The sequence below is a fragment of the Epinephelus lanceolatus genome, chromosome 13 (assembly GCF_041903045.1).
Source record: "Epinephelus lanceolatus isolate andai-2023 chromosome 13, ASM4190304v1, whole genome shotgun sequence".
In the NCBI taxonomy this organism is placed as follows: domain Eukaryota; kingdom Metazoa; phylum Chordata; class Actinopteri; order Perciformes; family Serranidae; genus Epinephelus; species Epinephelus lanceolatus.
The window spans coordinates 3,848,806-3,867,664 of record NC_135746.1 but is presented as its reverse complement, the minus strand read 5'-3'; the positions used below and the strand labels follow the sequence as shown (position 1 = coordinate 3,867,664).

The 18,859-nt window shown below is 41.6% G+C and overlaps 1 long non-coding RNA gene across 2 annotated transcripts in view; it reads right to left on the bottom strand.

Annotated features, from left to right (window-relative positions):
• Positions 1 to 701: 701 nt before the first annotated feature.
• The window catches only part of LOC117270484 (uncharacterized), a 63,337-nt gene continuing 45,179 nt past the window's right edge, over positions 702 to 18,859 (bottom strand). For both annotated transcript variants that reach the window (XR_004502806.2, XR_013493085.1), the window contains exons 4-5: positions 3,171 to 3,244; positions 702 to 1,290 (exon numbers count right to left, since the gene is read on the bottom strand). This is a non-coding gene — a long non-coding RNA (uncharacterized LOC117270484). The remainder of the gene's footprint in view (positions 1,291 to 3,170; positions 3,245 to 18,859) is intronic.

Below are 18,859 nucleotides of genomic sequence, written 5' to 3'. Positions count from 1 at the left end.
AGAACTTTTAAAGATTTATAATGGACCATATCTCCAAAGACTTTCTTATTATGGAAAATATGGTGTTTGATGTCCTTAAATACCCAAGAAAACAAGACAACACTTTGAAAAAAAAAATGTTTATAGTTAATAGTTTATATATAGTTTATTTTTTGCACGATTAAACCACATAAAAGGTAAATGAATAATGAAGTACAGCGCAGGGAGAGGCAAAAAACCCAGAGGGCTTATTTAAAGCCTCCCCTTAATAAAAAGTTCACAGTTAAGAACTCAAAAGTACAGAAAAAATAAATAACACATAAAATAATACAAGTGATAAACTACTAATGGGAAAATATGTTTGACTGCAAAAAAAAATCCAGCAATAATAGTAAAATTAATATTGTCAAAGTAATAAAAACATTTAATAATTAACTTGATAAATACTCCAGTATTTTATCCATAAATATTACTTTAGCATTAATAACCCTCATATTTGTGTTTTTCTGAAGGGATGTTGAACACCATATGAAAGGCTATTAAGACACTTGACATCTATATGTCTTATAATATCTTGGTGTCGTGTGGTTTCCCCCTGCCTCTCTGTTATTGTTGTTTCTATAATTTTAACTGTATACTGAGTCATTTTTACACACCGTTGTTCAAATAAAGAATGTTAAAATGTGCTCACCATTAAAATAAAGCAACTCCCCCTCCTCAGTCATTTGACTTTTATTTGCATTTCTACTCAATTGTATTGACAGAACCATAGAAATTATCTCATTATCGTCAGAATAATAATCATTAATTACTAAGAGGGTTTTCACTTACAACGACTTTGTTTTTTAGTGCACACATTAACCATTTAAACATATGATGAGGAAATACAAATAACGGAATGTGCTGCAATACTCAAGAACATAAATATAAAATAGAAAAGTTACAATAAAACTATGACTGATACATCAAAAAGCACTTTAATATAACAAATGTGTAGAATATAGCTGTTTCAGAAAAAGAAAGCTGTAGCCTACAGTTTTGGATGTGAAAAAAATCATATACGTAATTAAAATCATTTTATTTCTATTAACAGAACATATGAAGCAAGGCTGTGAACAAAATCGTTTATTTCTTTCATTATTATTATTAGATAATCGGACCGTACGTATTTCAACCTTTATTTTATGGTTGGCCCACTTTATATTGACGTAGCACAGGACGCCTAGCATCAATACTGCAGTTTATCCAGTAGATGTCGCCACTCGTTAGTTTTGCTTTCCCTTCCTCAGCAGTGTGCTGTGGTCTCCATCCCTGGAAGGTATGTACAACTTTGTTATGAGGTCATAGTCAGTAATATCCAAATTGTGTCACTTAATACTTTCACTCCAATATAAATAATGTACTTTTCACCTCATTATTTGCAGGTAACACAGGCCATTTTTCATTCTCCTGATGATTTGAACCCAACCAAACAGTGAGTGAACAGAGTCAAGCTTTCTGATCGCTGCAGTAACCCAGGTTTTTTCCCCACACTGTTCCACAGCATGCATTTTAGTTTGAAGCAACTAAAAACAATAATTCTGCATTTACATGCTTTGTGTTTGAAAACCTTTAATTCTGACGAACTGACTTGCTCAGTAGGTGCGATGTGGTTTTGACCTTGTTTGATGGACTCAGTGAACAACAGAGAGCAGTGATGGATTCTGGGAAGAAGGAATCACTTCAGCCTCCAAAGGCAAGTCCTCAAGTCTCCAGCTGCCCTAAAAATGCTTATAATCTCTCTAAAGTAAGAATGAATTGTCTAGTGAAAGGTCATTATAGAATGCTATAATCATCGTAACATATATTTGTGCTTCAAAAGACCCGTTTTAGAAGAAGTTGTTTAGATTAAAGTGTTCATTAAAATCAGAATATATTTTTTTACACGGTCCAAAACCTGATCACATGTTATGGTTGAAACTTGTTTATTTATGATTAATAATGTCTGTAGTTTGATATGGCAACACGTGACCGATTTTAGCAACAGTTACAAACTAAGACACTGTTAATTAGGAAGTACTCGTTTGAGGACATTGGGACGTAAGTGCGGGTCTCAGGAGGACATTTCAGTGCGCATATCCTGCCTTTGTTTTGTTTGTTTTTTTAAATATTTACAAATGTATGTATAAATAAAGTTCTATCTTATCTTGTTGATTTTTTAAAAAAAAGAAAAAATAATAATGTGAAACTCACATAAAATGTCTCCTAAAACTCAGTGCTGGTTTTCTTCTACAAATGAGAACAGAAGAAGAGACAAGAAGGAATAAAGTTTATATATAAGGTTTAAAAAAGAGAAAACCCCTGCGCTCTTATTGCTGACCATAACACATATAAACATGGAAAGGAGCACAAGAAAACCAATCTAGACAAATATCTATCCATCAGGGAAATGTCTGTCTGTGCCTGTATGGCTGCACACTGTACTCACTTCTCCCCGAAATCTTAAGAGCTTTCTCTTAAATGGAAAAAAAGAGGGAAATGTATGGTACATATGTGGATTTTTTCAAATTACTATGTGACTGTTTTATAGTTCGGACAATGAAATAAACAAAAAGAAAAACCCTCTCATCAAAAACATTTTCCAAAGCACTCAGCTCAGGTCAGACTGGACCGATATCCTCAAAGACTGAGACAACAGTCTTCAGGGTTCCCACACATTTTCATGGACAAAATGTCAAAACCTTACCTTGACTTTTCAAGATCTATTATAAAATTTCCATGACCAATCACATTTTATACAATTTAAAAGTAGTAGTGGGGCACAGGAAACTTTGAGATTCATGATCCTACATGTTAAATCTCACTGTCACAGCATCATGTTTCTCTTTCTCAAACTCTATTCAAGCATAATTCCAGCTAGCTGGCAAACATGGAGGGAGAAGCAGAATGAGGGGAGAAAATCAGGAAACATATTAGAGCTACGTTTCGTCAACAGCCACAGAAAATAAATTCCCCGTTATGCTACACTACACTGAAGGTTATCCACAAGACATTACTCTTAATTTCATTACACAAAACAAAACTCCATGACTTTTCTAAAACTTGAACAGATTTGACAAATTCCATGACCCTCCCAGGCCTGGAAAGTGATATTATTGGACTTTTCCAGGTTCTCCATGAGAACCCTGAGTCTTACTTTAGTCTAAGTTTACCTGCAGGGTGGTGCAGCCCATCCTAGGTGGCAGTGTTGCTCTATTGTGGCATCCATGCACTCAGAGGTGGATCACTATTCGGAAAAGACAGTGAGAACTTTCAAGTCCAACAGTACTAAATTATTTCTTGTACATACCAAGAGAAAACAATATGCTTCTGTAGAGTCATAGTTTGTATTAGGAAGATAGGTAGGTAGGTAGATAGATAGATAGATAGATAGATAGGTAGATAGATACATAGGATGATAGATAGATAGGTAGATAGATAGGAAAATAGGACAATAGATAGATAGGACGATAGATAGGTAGATAGATAGATAGGATGATAGATAGATAGGTAGATAGATAGGAAGATAGGACGATAGATAGATAGGACGATAGATAGGTAGATAGATAGGATGATAGATAGATAGATAGGTAGATAGATAGGAAGATAGGACGATAGATAGATAGGAAGATAGGACGATAGATAGGAAGATAGGACGATAGATAGATAGGATGATAGGTAGATAGATAGGAAGATAGGACGATAGATAGAACGATAGATAGAACGATAGAACGATAGAACGATAGATAGATAGATAGATAGATAGATAGATAGATAGAATTAATATCAGATAATCACATTGATTTACTCAGTCTCACTGAAACCTGGCTGTGTCCAGATGAATATGTTAGTCTAAATGAGTCCACTCCTCCCAGTCATAATAATACCCACATTCCTCGAGGCAGCGGCCGAGGAGGGGGAGTTGCAGCCATTTTTAACTCTAGTCTGTTAATCAGCCCTAAACCTAAACTAGATTATAATTCATTTGAAAGCCTCGTTCTTAGTCTTTTACATCCGACCTGGAAAACCTCGCAGCCACTTTTATTTGTTATAGTGTACCGTGCTCCTGGCCCGTATTCTGAATTTGTATCTGAATTCTCAGAGTTTTTATCCAGTTTAGTTCTTAAATCAGATAAAGTTATTATTGTAGGCGATTTTAACATTCATGTCGACGTTGATAATGACTCCCTGGCTACCGCGTTTATCTCATTAATAGACTCCATTGGCTTCAGTCAGGGTGTACATGAACCCACTCACTGTTTTAACCATACCCTCAATCTAGTTCTGATGTATGGAATTGAAATTGATAACCTAAAAGTCTTTCCACAGAATCCCTTGCTATCAGATCATTATCTGATTACTTTTGATTTCTTTTTACTCGATTACACGCCACTCAGCAACAGTTACTATACTAGATGTTTATCAGATAGTGCTGTCACAAAATTTAAGGAAAAGATTACTTCGTCGTTAAATTCAATACCAATACCTTCAGTAACAGAGGTTTCCCGTGCCGACTTTAACCTCTCCCAAATTGATCATTTTGTTGATAGCGCCGTAGCCTCGCTGCGAACAACGCTCGACTCTGTAGCTCCTCTTAAAAAGAAGTTAACAAAGCAAAGAAAGTTTGCTCCTTGGTATAACTCTCAAACCCGTAGGTTAAAACAAATATCGCGAAAATTTGAAAGGAATTGGCGATTAACCAAACTGGAAGAATCTCGTTTAATCTGGACAGACAGTCTAAAAACTTATAAGAGGGGCCTCCGCAATGCCAGAGCAAACTATTACTCAGCATTAATAGAAGAAAACAAGAACAACCCCAGGTTTCTTTTCAGCACTGTAGCCAGGCTGACTGAGAGTCACAGCTCTATTGAGCCTTGTATTCCTTTAGCCCTTAGCAGTAATGATTTTATGAGCTTTTTTAATGACAAAATTCTAACTATTAGAGGCAAAATTCATGACCTCCTGCCCTCAGATGGTAGGCCTACCTATCTAACCTCAAACACAGCTGTAGAATCTAATATATATTTAGATTGCTTCTCCCCAATTTCTCTTCAAGAATTGACCGCAGTGATTTCTTCATCTAAATCATCGTGTCTCTTAGACCCCATCCCAACTAGGCTACTTAAGGAGGTCTTTCCTTTAGTTAACACTCATATATTAGATATGATCAATATATCCCTATTAACAGGCTATGTACCACAGTCTTTTAAGGTAGCTGTAATTAAACCTCTCCTAAAAAAGCCCACCCTGGATCCAGAGGTGTTAGCCAACTATAGACCAATCTTCCCTTTATGTCAAAGATCCTTGAGAAAGTAGTCGCAGACCAGCTGTGTGATTTTCTCCAGGATAATAATTTATTTGAGGAATTTCAGTCAGGATTTAGAGTGCATCATAGCACTGAGACAGCACTAGTTAAAATTACAAATGACCTTCTGATTGCTTCAGACAAAGGACTCGTCTCTGTTCTTGTTTTATTAGATCTTAGTGCGGCGTTTGACACAATTGACCATCAAATTCTACTGCAGAGACTGGATCACTTAATTGGCCTAAAAGGTTCAGCGCTAAGCTGGTTTAAATCTTATTTATCTGATCGTTTTCAATTTGTTGACGTTCGTAATGAATCATCCTTACGTACCAAAGTTTGTTTTGGAGTTCCGCAAGGTTCTGTGCTCGGACCAATCCTATTTACTCTATATACGCTTCCTTTAGGTAACATCATTAGAAATCACTCTATAAATTTCCATTGTTATGCGGATGATACACAGTTGTATTTATCGATGAAGCCAGAAGAAAGTAATCAATTAATTAAACTTCATAATTGCCTTAAAGACATGAAAACCTGGATGAGCACCAATTTCCTGATGTTAAATTCAGACAAAACTGAAGTTATTGTTCTTGGCCCCAAACAACTCAGAGACTCTTTATCTGATGACATAGTTTCTCTAGATGGCATTGCTCTGGCCTCTAGCACTACCGTAAGAAACCTCAGAGTAATATTTGATCAAGATTTGTCTTTTAATTCTCATTTAAAGCAAACCTCACGGACTGCCTTTTTTCATCTGCGTAATATTGCGAAAATTAGGCCTATCCTGACCCGAAAAGATGCAGAAAAATTGGTCCACGCTTTTGTTACCTCAAGGCTGGATTACTGTAACTCTCTATTATCAGGTAGCTCTAGTAAGTCCTTAAAAACTCTCCAGCTAATTCAGAATGCAGCAGCACGTGTACTAACAGGAACTAAGAAACGAGATCATATTTCTCCTGTTTTAGCTTCTCTGCACTGGCTCCCTGTAAAATCCAGAATTGAATTTAAAATCCTACTGTTAACTTATAAAGCTCTAAATGGTCAAGCTCCGTCATATCTTAGAGAGCTCATAGTGCCATATTATCCCACCAGAACACTGCGCTCTGAGAACGCAGGGTTACTCGTGGTCCCTAAAGTCTCCAAAAGCAGATCAGGAGCCAGAGCCTTCAGCTATCAGGCTCCTCTCCTGTGGAATCATCTTCCTGTTACGGTCCGGGAGGCAGACACCGTCTCCACGTTTAAGACTAGACTTAAGACTTTCCTCTTTGATAAAGCTTATAGTTAGGGCTGGCTCAGGCTTGCCCTGTACCAGCCCCTAGTTAGGCTGACTTAGGCCTAGTCTGCCGGAGGACCCCCCTATAATACACCGGGCTCCCTCTCTCTCCCTCTCTCTCTCTCTCATCCTATTACTGCATCTTGCTAACTTGGCCATTCTGGATGTCACTAACTCGGCTTCTTCTCCAGAGCCTTTGTGCTCCACTGTCTCTCAGATTAACTCATATCGCAGCGGTGCCTGGACAGCGTGACGTGTGTGGTTGTGCTGCTGCCGTGGTCCTGCCAGATGCCTCCTGCTGCTGCTGTTATCATTAGTCATTAGTCATACTTCTACTGTTGTTATACACATATGACTATTGTCACACAAGTATACTGTCAGATATTAATACATACTTTCAACATATTGTACCACAGTAGCCAGAACTATAACTATAATATTATTACTTTCATTAATGTTGTTGTAAGCTACTGTCATTACCTGCATCTCTCTCTCTCTCTCTCTCTCTCTCTCTCTCTCATTGTGTCATATGGATTACTGTTAATTTATTATGCTGATCTGTTCTGTACGACATCTATTGCACGTCTGTCCGTCCTGGAAGAGGGATCCCTCCTCAGTTGCTCTTCCTGAGGTTTCTACCGTTTTTTTTCCCCGTTAAAGGGGTTTTTTTTTGGGGAGTTTTTCCTTATCCACTGTGAGGGTCATAAGGACAGAGGGATGTCGTATGCTGTAAAGCCCTGTGAGGCAAATTGTGATTTGTGATATTGGGCTTTATAAATAAAATTGAATTGAATTGAATAGATAGATAGATAGATAGATAGATAGATAGATAGATGTTACATTGAGAGACACCTTCTCTTCTTGCTTAAGTCCCCCTCCCTGTCCTACATTCAACTATCACAAACACATGTGTGCTTGATATGTGGGAAAAGAGAGAGTCACATTTTGTTTGTAGATGTATGTTACAGGCAAAGAGACGGAGAGATAGACAGTGAGAGAGAGACGACGGCCCTTTGAAAGCTATAAGCCTTGGGGCTGAGAACTCTCTGAAGAGCTGGAATCAGACATGCACAATCAGTTCCCCTCTTCAAATCTCTTTACAGGCCTATCTACTTGAACAGGCTTCTCTTAATTACTTTCTCTATCACTTAGCGAGCTGTGCCTGGGACTAGGAGCAGCAGCGTCTTGCCAGAGACACTTGGCTGGTTTGAACCCATATTTATATATCTTCTTTCTCACAATCCCGTCCCGTACCTTCTCTCCTCCCCCCCCCCCCCCCCCCCCTCCCCTCCTCCACCTCCTCCTCCTCCTCCTCCTGCTTTCATTCCACGCTGCTCTTGTCTCTCCGTGGCTCTCCCCATCCTGTCTCTACCCTTTTCCAAATATCTCCAGGGCATCGGTTGCGTCATGTGACTGGTGTGCTTGTGATTACAGCAGTTGGCAACCACACTCATGTGAGGAAGAACCCAAAATACCTTGAAAAACGACAGCTTGTAAAGAAGTATAAGGTCAGTGTGGCGCTCAGGACAAAAGCAGGCTGACAATGACACCCGAACACCTTCGAATCTTTCTCCCCGTCTCTCTGGGTGTCTGAAATGATCTCAGGGGCTGGAGGCCAAGCTTTGGATCTCCTTTTTTTCCTCCCCTTTTCTCCTACATTGGCTCACCCTCCTCACTCTGCTCATGTCCCTGTATCCTCCTCCTCCTTCTTCTTCTCCTTTTTTTTTTTAGTTTTCTGTCTGGTGTCTGGTCCACTAGAGCTATATTTAATTAGTTTCTGTTGGGTTAATTAGAGGCTAAAGTTAGGGGGTCGGACCAGAACAAAAGCGGGTCAGCCTGGACGGATGCAGGTGCTCTGGTGTGGCTGCCAGATTCCACCGTTCAGATTAAGATGGCTGCAAATTGTCTGGAGTATTCAGAAGAGGGAGAGAGCCACCGCAGGTTTTCCACCACACTTGGGGAGGCAGCTCCTTCTACACCCATGCTTCATCACGTATTTGATACATTTCAACAGCTTTTCTTTGCATTTTCCACAAAACCACCACCTTATATTCATGATTCCAGCTTACCTTCATGTCTCCTCCCTCTCATAGTATACTGGCACACATCACACAGAGCTGATCTAATGTATGGTGCGTACAAGTGATGTCTTTGCCAGTTGCCATAGAAGGTGTTGTATCTTCCCTCTCATATCACTCCCAGCACTCAGCCCCCTTTGTTTTTCATCTACGAGCGGCAGCTATACCCTCTTCTTTCGCTTTGTCGCTTGGCTGTGTAGAATGAGAAACATGTGAGGAGGACATCAAATGACCAGTCCAGACAAGTGAAGTATACATAAAATGAGGCAATTCAAGCCTGTGAAGTGAACATCAGTTGTTTAAATGCAGTGATCATGTAAATGAAACGAGTGGAAACAGTAGATGTGAGTGTAGAGAAGCTTCAGGCTGCAGCACTGTGAAGGTTACCTGTTTACTCATTGTACTTTTGGCGTGTATTTACAATTTTAAACTACATTAAGGTGGCTTTTTTTATTAGAAGTGTGTGAAATATGCACTCAGATGCAGACTTATGTGTAACTTTGATAACAGACGAGTAAGAGGAGACACAATTTGACCTTTTCTTCTGTCCCGTGGAGATGAAGAGGGACCAGATGAACTGATATGAGAGGAGAAAGAGGAGAGGAGGGAGAGGAGAGAGGAGAGGGCATCTCTGGCATGGCTGGAGCCCCTCAGTGTGTGAGGGTCCTGGGGCCCTTTAGACAGGCGCCAGCCCAGCAGGGAAGCAGAGACAATCACGCAGCACCAGATTCAATGCACAGAGATGGAGGGATGGAGGGAGATGAGGAGACGCAGAGGGGAGGATTGAAGGGAGGGGGGGATGCTGGGACAAAGTGCACAGTTGAGGAAGGTGGAGGACGCGACAAGGAGAAGAGCAGACATGTCCAGGAAGAGATGGAAAGAGCTGCTGAATAAAAGAGACGAGTTGAAAAGAGATGGATGGAGAAAGAGAAAGCGCAGATCAAGAGGAGGTGAGAGGAGAAGGAGTAAAAGGAAGAAAGAGAAAGCTAGAGAGAGATAGCATATATTCCCTCTGTAACAGTCTTTATCACCAGCCCAGATCGTGGCGTATGAACAGTGATCCAAGTCAACCATCTGCTGAGGCTAGATAAGCCTGGGAGAGCTGGGTATTGAGCTGTCACTCAGGGAGGAGCGCAGAAAAAGAAAGAGAGGAGGGGAGAGAGAAACAGAAGAGAAATAAAGACAGAACCGGAGAGGGAGAGAGATCGAGAGGCAGGGAGGGAAGGAGGGAGGGAGGGAGGGGTCTGTGCAAGGTAGGAAAATTCAAAGGAGAAGATTTGTGCAGACTGGAGAGCATCCGTCTTGTTAGAGAAAGACTTAACGTCAAATAGACGTCCAGCCCTGTCCTGCCTAATCTTAAAATAATCCTTCAGCTAATGAGAGGAACAATAACACCAGGCTATTTATTGGTTTTTATTTTTGTCAACCCACACACACACACACACACACACACACACACACACACTCGTGCACGGACACACACATCAAGATGACTTGAGGCTGTTTGTTGTTATTTTCTGTCACGAACACACACACATTCACACATCAGGCTGTTTTCATTTTCTTTAAATAACTCTATAAATCACATCACACACACACACACACACACACACACACACACACACACACACACACCTGTATTGGTAAAAAAGTGTGTATTGTCTCAGTTGATAAGACCAACGTATCTTCATAAAACAGTTTGTATGATATCTTATGAAAATGCACGCAGCGGTTCTCTAACGCCTAATTTCCACAAAGAGGTGTGCACGTACGCAAGTCAGCAGGAAGTCCATTCATTTCTATGCAAACCTGTGTGCACTGTGCCACAGGAAGTTAGCATAAAAACAAATTAGCTATAGATTGATGAATGTTATACAGCTCTAGTTATACAGTTTTTAGAAGTGAAAAGTTTGATGGCATGTTTAGGTAGCTAAAGTGGTATTTATACCTCTGCGTTGAATCGATGCCGTACCTACGCCCTAGCCTGACTTGTACCTCCTCAGAAATGTAACATCCTGGTGATGCAGACTTCCTGTCTATTATTGTAAGCTGAAACCATTTCCCTCAGTGGAAACAAAGCTTTTATTTACTTTTAATTTCAGAGATAAGAAACAATAAATTGTGAAGACAGTAAAGCCTCCACTAAAATAGCATTTTAAGTCTTGTGTGTGATTTATCCTGGCTTCATATGAGCAGAGGAAATCTCTGCTAGCTGCTAGGCTAATTTATACAATGTAAAATGCCATAGGCTTGTGCTAATAACATTAACATGTTATATTTGTTTGTAAATGTGTTTAGTATAAGACAGTTGTTTTGTCAGTGAACCTTGTGAGTTGTAATGGAGCTTAATTTTGTAACGTTAGCTTTGTTAAATGTTGCTGTTGTCCCTGGCTTCATATGAGCAGAGGAAAAGTCCTACAGAATGTGTGTTTAGTATAAGACAGATGTTTTGTTGGTGAACCTTGTGAGCTGTAATGGAGCCAAATTTTGTAACGTTAGCTTTGTTAAATGTTCCTGTTGTCCCTGGCTTCATATTAGTGGAGGAAAAGTCTGCTAGCTGCTAGGCTAATTTATACAATGTAAAATGCCATAGGCTTGTGCTAATAACATTAGCATCTTATATCTGTTTAGAAAACGTGTTTAGTATAAGACAGTTGTTTTGTCAGTGAACCTTGTGAGCTGTAATGGAGCCAAATTTTGTAATGTTAGCTTTGTTATATGTTGCTGTTGTCCCTGGCTTCATATGAGTAGAGAGAAGTCTGCTAGCTGCTAGGCTAATTTATACAATGTAAAATTTGTCTGTGAATGCTGCAAGTTATAGTGAAGCCATGTTTAATGTGTGTTTGTAACCTTTCCCATTAGATACAAGAGCCATATGTTAGCAGGGTGTTGATGAGTATTTTGTGCAGTGGAAAGGGGTTATAGAGTCCATGGTCTTATAGTCTCGCTCACCAGACCTTTCTCAAGAAAAGAAAGGCCTTGCTGCGCCGACTCTCACTTTAAGATTGGAGAAAAAAACGCCCCGGCTGCTTGTATTTCTTTCAACCAATCACAATCGTTCTGGGTGGTGCCACAGCAACGGTGCTCTTGCAAAAATATTGCCGGGGGAAACAGGTTTTGGTGTAACACGCCCACAAAAATATCGCCTACAGGACGCGAACCATGGCAGAAAAATGGCTACATCCTCGCAAGATCAAACACCGCAAAAGTTAGTAAAGGACGTGTTGAAAACTGCTACACAACCAGAGGTGGTAGGGCGGGACTTCAGCAGGTGGCTCGTTCCGCCCAATGAGAGGCTGATCTATGCAGCGAACTTCTGCCCACTCAGACTAATGGTCTTATAATAAAACATTTCACAAAACTGGCTACACATGTGACAAGTTGACCTTGAAGGATGAAGGATGCATTTGCAGGAGACTTGGGGCCCACTCTGATGCTTATGTTTAACAGAGCGATGGTCTTGGGTGTGTACAGCATTTGTGGCACCAGGCTTCAAGGTCTCGTGGACTCTCACTGTTGATTTTGAGCTGCGGACATTAGTTATGATTTTGCTGAGGTTGTCCTACTTGTTGTGGAACACATCATTACCATTCCCTGCGATGATGGAGGCAGTGAGGAAGGTCAATACGTCTTCATGGTCTTGGCCATGGTGGTCACCAGCTTCAACACAAAATCATATGACTCAGGGTGGCCCAGTCTGTGCAGAATGGTGGTCAGCTGCTTGCTTCAGGACAAGTGATGGACAGTAGGACATAGAGATATTTGCATGGGAAGTTTACATCCGCCATTTGTCACCACTCTGCAGAGGTCCAATTCTATAGAAAGCACAAGTCGCCAAGTCTTCTAACACTAAAAAATCCCAAGCACCAGACAAGACAAATGTGACGATTTATCCGCTCACCTGTGGAGTTCATCTGCAGTAGGCATCATCTGGAGTACCAAGACAAAGTCTGCAAGTATCATCTTGGCAAGAAAGCGGTTTTCTTGTTGTCTGTCATGGACTGCAGGCAGTTTGTTTTCATGCTCCTCTTCTCTGAGAAGACCAATGACCTGGCACTCTCCCTTACATACAACGGGGACATGGCGGACTTTTCTTCACATTTGATAGTCAGAACTACCCCAGGTAATTATACTGAACAAAGCTGTGATATCATATATAAGTAAGACTGTGAAACTTCCAAGCTTATTAAACATACTTAACACTCAACAGCATTATTCACACTTTACCTGGTCTGATTTGAGTTCCTCCTCACCGGCTTGAAACAGACTCATCTTGGTGTCATAGTCCTCATCCATTTAATAACCTTGAGATTTATGTAAGATAATACAGTAGCTACTTTTGGCTATTGCAGGAAACAACTGCAAAACAAAATGTTGTCTGGTTCAGGAGTTATGAAAATCTGCGTTTTTCACCATCAGTGTGGAAATCAATTCAAGATGGCTGCCAAATGAACCCAGTGGGCCATGAGTTGTCCTTGGCAACAAGAAAAATTCTTAACTAGACACCACTAGGGTCCTAAAAAACAGGTTACAAGAATATGCCATTCGGACACTAGACTAGATTGGCATCATCACATTATGCACGTCAAATTAAGTTATGTATGTAACGTAAAGTTACATAGGTTAGGCTTAGGAAACAAGGTGACGATGTACCCTAAAATAATACAAAGTTCACGTATTTTCCCACAGGACATGAACGCCGTCTCGTGGGCGAAAGTCCTGTGATTGTTTGAACCATCAGTCACCACAACCTCCCTCCTTATGCAGACTTTTTCTCTTTATACTACTTTCTTCATTACTCTCATCAGAGCATTGACCATGTGATCACACCTTTGTAGGTTATACACAAATTACTGGCTCATGATTACATTAGTTATATATAAATTCTGGTGCATTACTTTCAATAGATGTGTACGAACAGTGCATGAGACCAGCCTGATTAGACACTTCTACTGGTGCAGTGGAAGATGGGTTACTAGTTGTTGAAGCCTATGTGCAGGTGATTAAGTTAAATCCCACTTAACGTACCCCCTAAACCACTTACTGCATAACTATGAATGACACTGTTATCTTGTTTGTGTGTGAAAAGGTGGGAAAAAATGTAACATTTAATAATGGGTGGTTTGTTTCATTATTCAACACAGGTTTGTGTTTTCAAGATGCACATTCAATCCAAGCTCTGCTTTATTGGATGTGTGTTTATAGTGTGATACTGTGGTAGTACGAGGGCATGAATTAAGGCTGGGAGGGGGGTCAGGCCCAGGAGTGGGGGTTAGGAGGGGATTAGCCGAGGCCAGTTGGATCATTTTACAGCCGGAGGACCCCCCCTCACCCTCTGCAGTCTCCTGGACAATGAGGATTAAACTCCTCTTGTTCCTCAACTCTGAAAAACGGCAGGACGACAAAGACACTATTCCTCCTGGGTCCCCTGGCTGTGGCTGGGAGCTGAGCTGAGCCGAGGAGGGAGGGAAGGAGGGAAGGAGTAAAGAGGAGGAGGAGGAGGAGGGAGGCAGGAGGAGGCAGGGGGTCCATCATAAAATTAATCCCTTCACAGTTTCCTCTGGGTGCAAAGTGAGATATGAGGCAGACATGTCTAATGAAACGCTACAGTCATCTAAGGGCGCAGCGATAAAAGCATATATTAAACTAATGGGGCTCGTCATTAGTGCCTCTATTAAGCGGATCGAGAGGGTCTTGCTCTTTGGTGATCGGCATGGAAGATTAATCAATACCAATAAAACTTCCCACATTCTCCTATTTCGGTACTCAAACAGTGGACGTATGACAATATTTTAGCTCACTTGCACATAACTGTCAGGGCTGAAACAGCGCTACAGAATGAGTCGTAAACCAAGAAATGAGTTCGTGTTTTTGCACTTCAAGTTCCCTTGTCTCAAAGTCAATGTGTTTTTTGAATGGGTTCACATTCACATTTTGTTCTACATTACAAAAATTTTTTGAAGCTTTTACATCTCATAAAAAAGGTGGTTGCTAACAAGCGGATAAACGAGACTGCAGAAGCTGTTCGTATGCCGTAAATCGTACGGTAATCACGCCAAACATGGAAACTCTCCACTCAACAGTCTGCCTACTCTTGCAAACTACTCTACGCAATTACCACAGCCATTTACACTAGCTAGACCAGGTCATAGTAAGAGGAGGGGCTTTTGTAAAAGAGGTAAATGTGCAAAATCAAATTACAAGCTGGAAGCTTAGTGGTGGTGACGCTAAAGTCATGCTAACATTAGCTTTTTACTTCTCGTGATTGCATTGATGTTTCAAAAATTAAGGGGGAATGCAGGTGGTGGATGGGTCCCACAAGCACCTACTTTACCCCCTGAGGCCGGTGTTTGCTTACTGCAAGATTGTAAAGCCAAACCCTGTTCTTAATTTGCGATGTAGCGCATTTATTTTGAAGGAGCCTGTTTGTAAACTGTACATTTCCTGTGAAACCAAAGTGTATTTTGAAAACAGACAATGCATGTAGGCTAACAGGCTGAATTGACACGGCATCCCAGAACGTCAACAGCCAACACACCCAGGGTACCTTGCATGTTCTATCTCAACGTAGAAAGTCCATGACCATATGCTGATATGTGACGAGATCGGAGTGAGAATGTGTTAGCATGTTATATGTCACACTAGAGGCCTATTTATTGCATTACGTCACGCCAAGCACGCCTCTTTCGCTTCCGAGATGTCAGCATACTTTCTTAAATCAAACACCTGTGATGCAGCCGTTGTTTGGTTCTGTGTAAATGTATAAAGGCGGCATAAAGAAGGGACTTTTAAGGGCCCTATAGCGCAATCTAGATGTGAAAAGGGCTCTTGTTTCCAGTCTTTATGCTAAGCTAAGCTAAGCTAACCGTCAGCTGGCTGTTTCCCAAACTACTCCTTCAAAATAATGCTGTATGACACAAATAGCGGCCACAGTGCATCACTTGGGCTCTCTGGGAACAAAAAGTAGCCCAGGCATTGTAAATTGAAAGATAAATCCTGTGTTAAAGCTCAGTGTTGAGCGCTGTGCGACCATAGCCTGAGGCGTGGTGATTAAAGATCCCTATGTGGCAAAGTGTCCACCCTAAGGTATACTGGTGGGCTCAGTATGTGGCAGGCTCAGGGAAGGAGACGAATATAAAAACTGTTACTACTAAGTCATTTTTGATGTTTTGATGCTGAGGATCAAATTCACTGGTCAACATCCAAGTGAGAGGGACAATAAAAGAGGAAGACAAAAGAAACAGAAGTCCGCTGGTTTTAATCTGAGAAAAAAACGAGGGAGTCAATATAGGAACGTATAGAGAGGAGAGAAAGAGAGAAGTGGAGGAGGAGGGTGAGGAGCACAACAGAACCAGGGGGAGTTAGAGGATGGAGGAGAGCAGAGGAGGGGCCTTTCATACAAAAAAGGCTCTCTTTTACTTATAGAAGAAAAAAAAAGAGCAAAAGAAAAGCTTCTTCTCGCCTCCTGGACGCAGTGTCAAACCCAATCAGTGTCTGGTCTGGCAGCGCTGCCCGTCTCCCAGGCACCGGCTCACAATGGAGGCCAGCCTCGGCCGCCACACCTCTCACTTCCAATCTGCATCCTCCAGGACAGGCCTGAGAGCAGGGGGCTGCGCGGAAGGACAACAATGCACCTCAAATGTTCAAATTCTCATAAAAAAAATCCCTGCGTGCCGAGAATTGGATTAACTAGTAAAAAACACTCCTCAAGTAGCTTTAGATCAGTTCACGTCGATTTGGACAGTTAATATCAGTTTTTATTGTGACGCAGCGTGGCTTAGGATCAACAGCGGCGTGTAGGTAGGGGTTATTGTTCTTAAAGATTTTCCAACACAGGTGGAAAAGAATGGGACTTAGTGTCAGGGTGCATATATGTAAAGCCAAACACAAACATGGATAAATTGCTCCACGATTACAACAACCAACAATCCCTGAGCTGCAGAGTCCCGCACTAATAAACGTGAGCAACAAGGCTTGATCCTTAAAAACCTCGCCACTCAAAAAAAAAAAATGTCTATTCTGAATAGAAAAAATGTCTATCCTGAATAGACCCCCCCCCCCCCCCCCCCCAAATCGCATTGTTGAGCAAATCCTGTATTAAAAGGAAAGAGTTACTCTGCATTTATACTCCTGAAGACTTTAGTTAAGCCAGTGCCTCTGCCACTCCGCAGCGCGGGCTTCATCGAGCCCGAGTAAATCCGTCTCTCAATGGCGATTGGCTGAAGCCGAAGGGGCCATCTTTTTCACACGCTTCTTCACTCGCCCCCCCTCTCGGCTAGTGTTTACCCGTCACCAAACAATGGCTGGTTACTGGCAATTAAACAGCATTTTCCGAGGAATCCGTGGCACTGGTCTAATGGCATTACTGTTGGATGATTCAATCCTTGAATAGTCAACAGGATTTTGCCTCTCACCAGGAAAATACTGCTTCATCGAATTACCCGTATTACATAGATTTACCCAAAGCTTATGATTCAGGGTTCACAGATTACTGCTCTTCTAAAGATGGCGGGAGAAAGGACTGATAGGCCGGGAGAGTGATGACTCCAACGCCTCAAAGCCGGGCGCTGCTTTCACTGGCGTGCTCTTTCCTACAAAGGTAAAGATTTACCCAAAAGCCTTGGAGATGCAGATATTAATTTACCTGAACACTAAGACTTGTGTTCTTATTGTTCTCTGCTTTCCTGACTTCAATATGACATGATGCAAGTCTTGAAAGATGGTTACAGTCGCACACACACACATGCACACACAGGCCTATAGGAGCCAAACTGCACATTGTGCCCTTTGACCTTCCATGGGTCGAGTCAGCCCGGGCAGCTTGGGGAACCAGGAAGACCGGCCAAGTCCATTATCTCACAATGAAGGGCTAATTACTGGGCCTGCAAGCCTCAAATCACACGGCAGCAGACTGCCTGTCTCTGTCCTCCGCTCACCCAACATCTTAATTGCTCTTTTATTCTCTCTCTGTTTCTGCCGTGCCTCTCTCCCCGACTTGCTCCTACTCTCGCCTCAGCCATTTCACACATAAAAGCAAGATGCTAATTGCCTGCTATGGAAATATTGGGCCTGTGATTAGCCAGGCAGAGGGTTTGGCTGGCCTGTGTTTTTTTTTTTCCCTGTCTGTGCGAGGGTGTGTTGAGCCAGCACGCCGGGTGTAAAAATAGGAAACTGCGGCCGTCGGCGGGCGGTGAAAGGAAATTCATTTTTCTGTCACTCACATGGCGGGGCAGGGTTGAAAGTGTCATTGTGCTCCAGTGGCAATTTGTCAGACTGCTATGTTGGCAAAATGTTTACAGAAAATCAGCTTGAACGAAATTACAGGAAAATTAGTTCAGCTGCTTTTAGGCAGAGTTGGAGTATTGTTATCATCAGCGCTGACATCATTATGAAACTAATTATTTATTTTTAAATAGCTGGACCAGCAGCCTGGATGACTGACTGACAGTGTGATCAAATGAAACAGGCCAATGAGTGACTGGTTGATCAATTTATTATCCAGGTATCAGTGGCATATCTTCCAACAGGTGATGTCCTGTGGGATTTTTTTTTTTCTTTTTCCTATTCAAAAAAATAAAATAAAATTCAAATAAATTCAAACATAAGTGAGAAATTATCCAAAGATGCTAACGTTCAGTCTGCAGCAGATTACCACCTCTACTCCTGGCGATGAAGTTCACCTTAGGCCCCGATCACACACACAGTGTTTTGCAGGTTGTCTTTAAAAAAATTAATACCACCGTTTAAAAATGCTTCCTGTGCCTTTTTATTGTCGCCATCACCTCCTTACACTAACCTTCCTGTGTAATCAATCTACCGCTTTTTGTCTTTCACAGTAATCAGTGTGTAGCTGCTGCCATGTTGAGGCAGAGGGTGCTGTCTGTAGCTCTGGTTGCGGGTGAGAGGCTGTCAGCAGATAAACAGAGATCTGTGTGGGTACATGAGACCCTAAAAAAGAGGCTGGATCATGGGGAGTACCACCAGTTGGTCCAGGAGCTTCTCCTCCATCATGGACGTTTACAGGCATATTTTAGGATGACTCAGGGGCAGTTTGACAACCTGCTGTCTATCATCAGGCCGTATAGCTCTGGGTATCCAGCAACCACTACCACCAGTTTCTCCTCCGTTGTTTACCAACTGTAAACTTGTTGTCGTGACCACCACAGAAGGCCCGCCTCTCAAATCATCTGATTGGACAATGGGGAA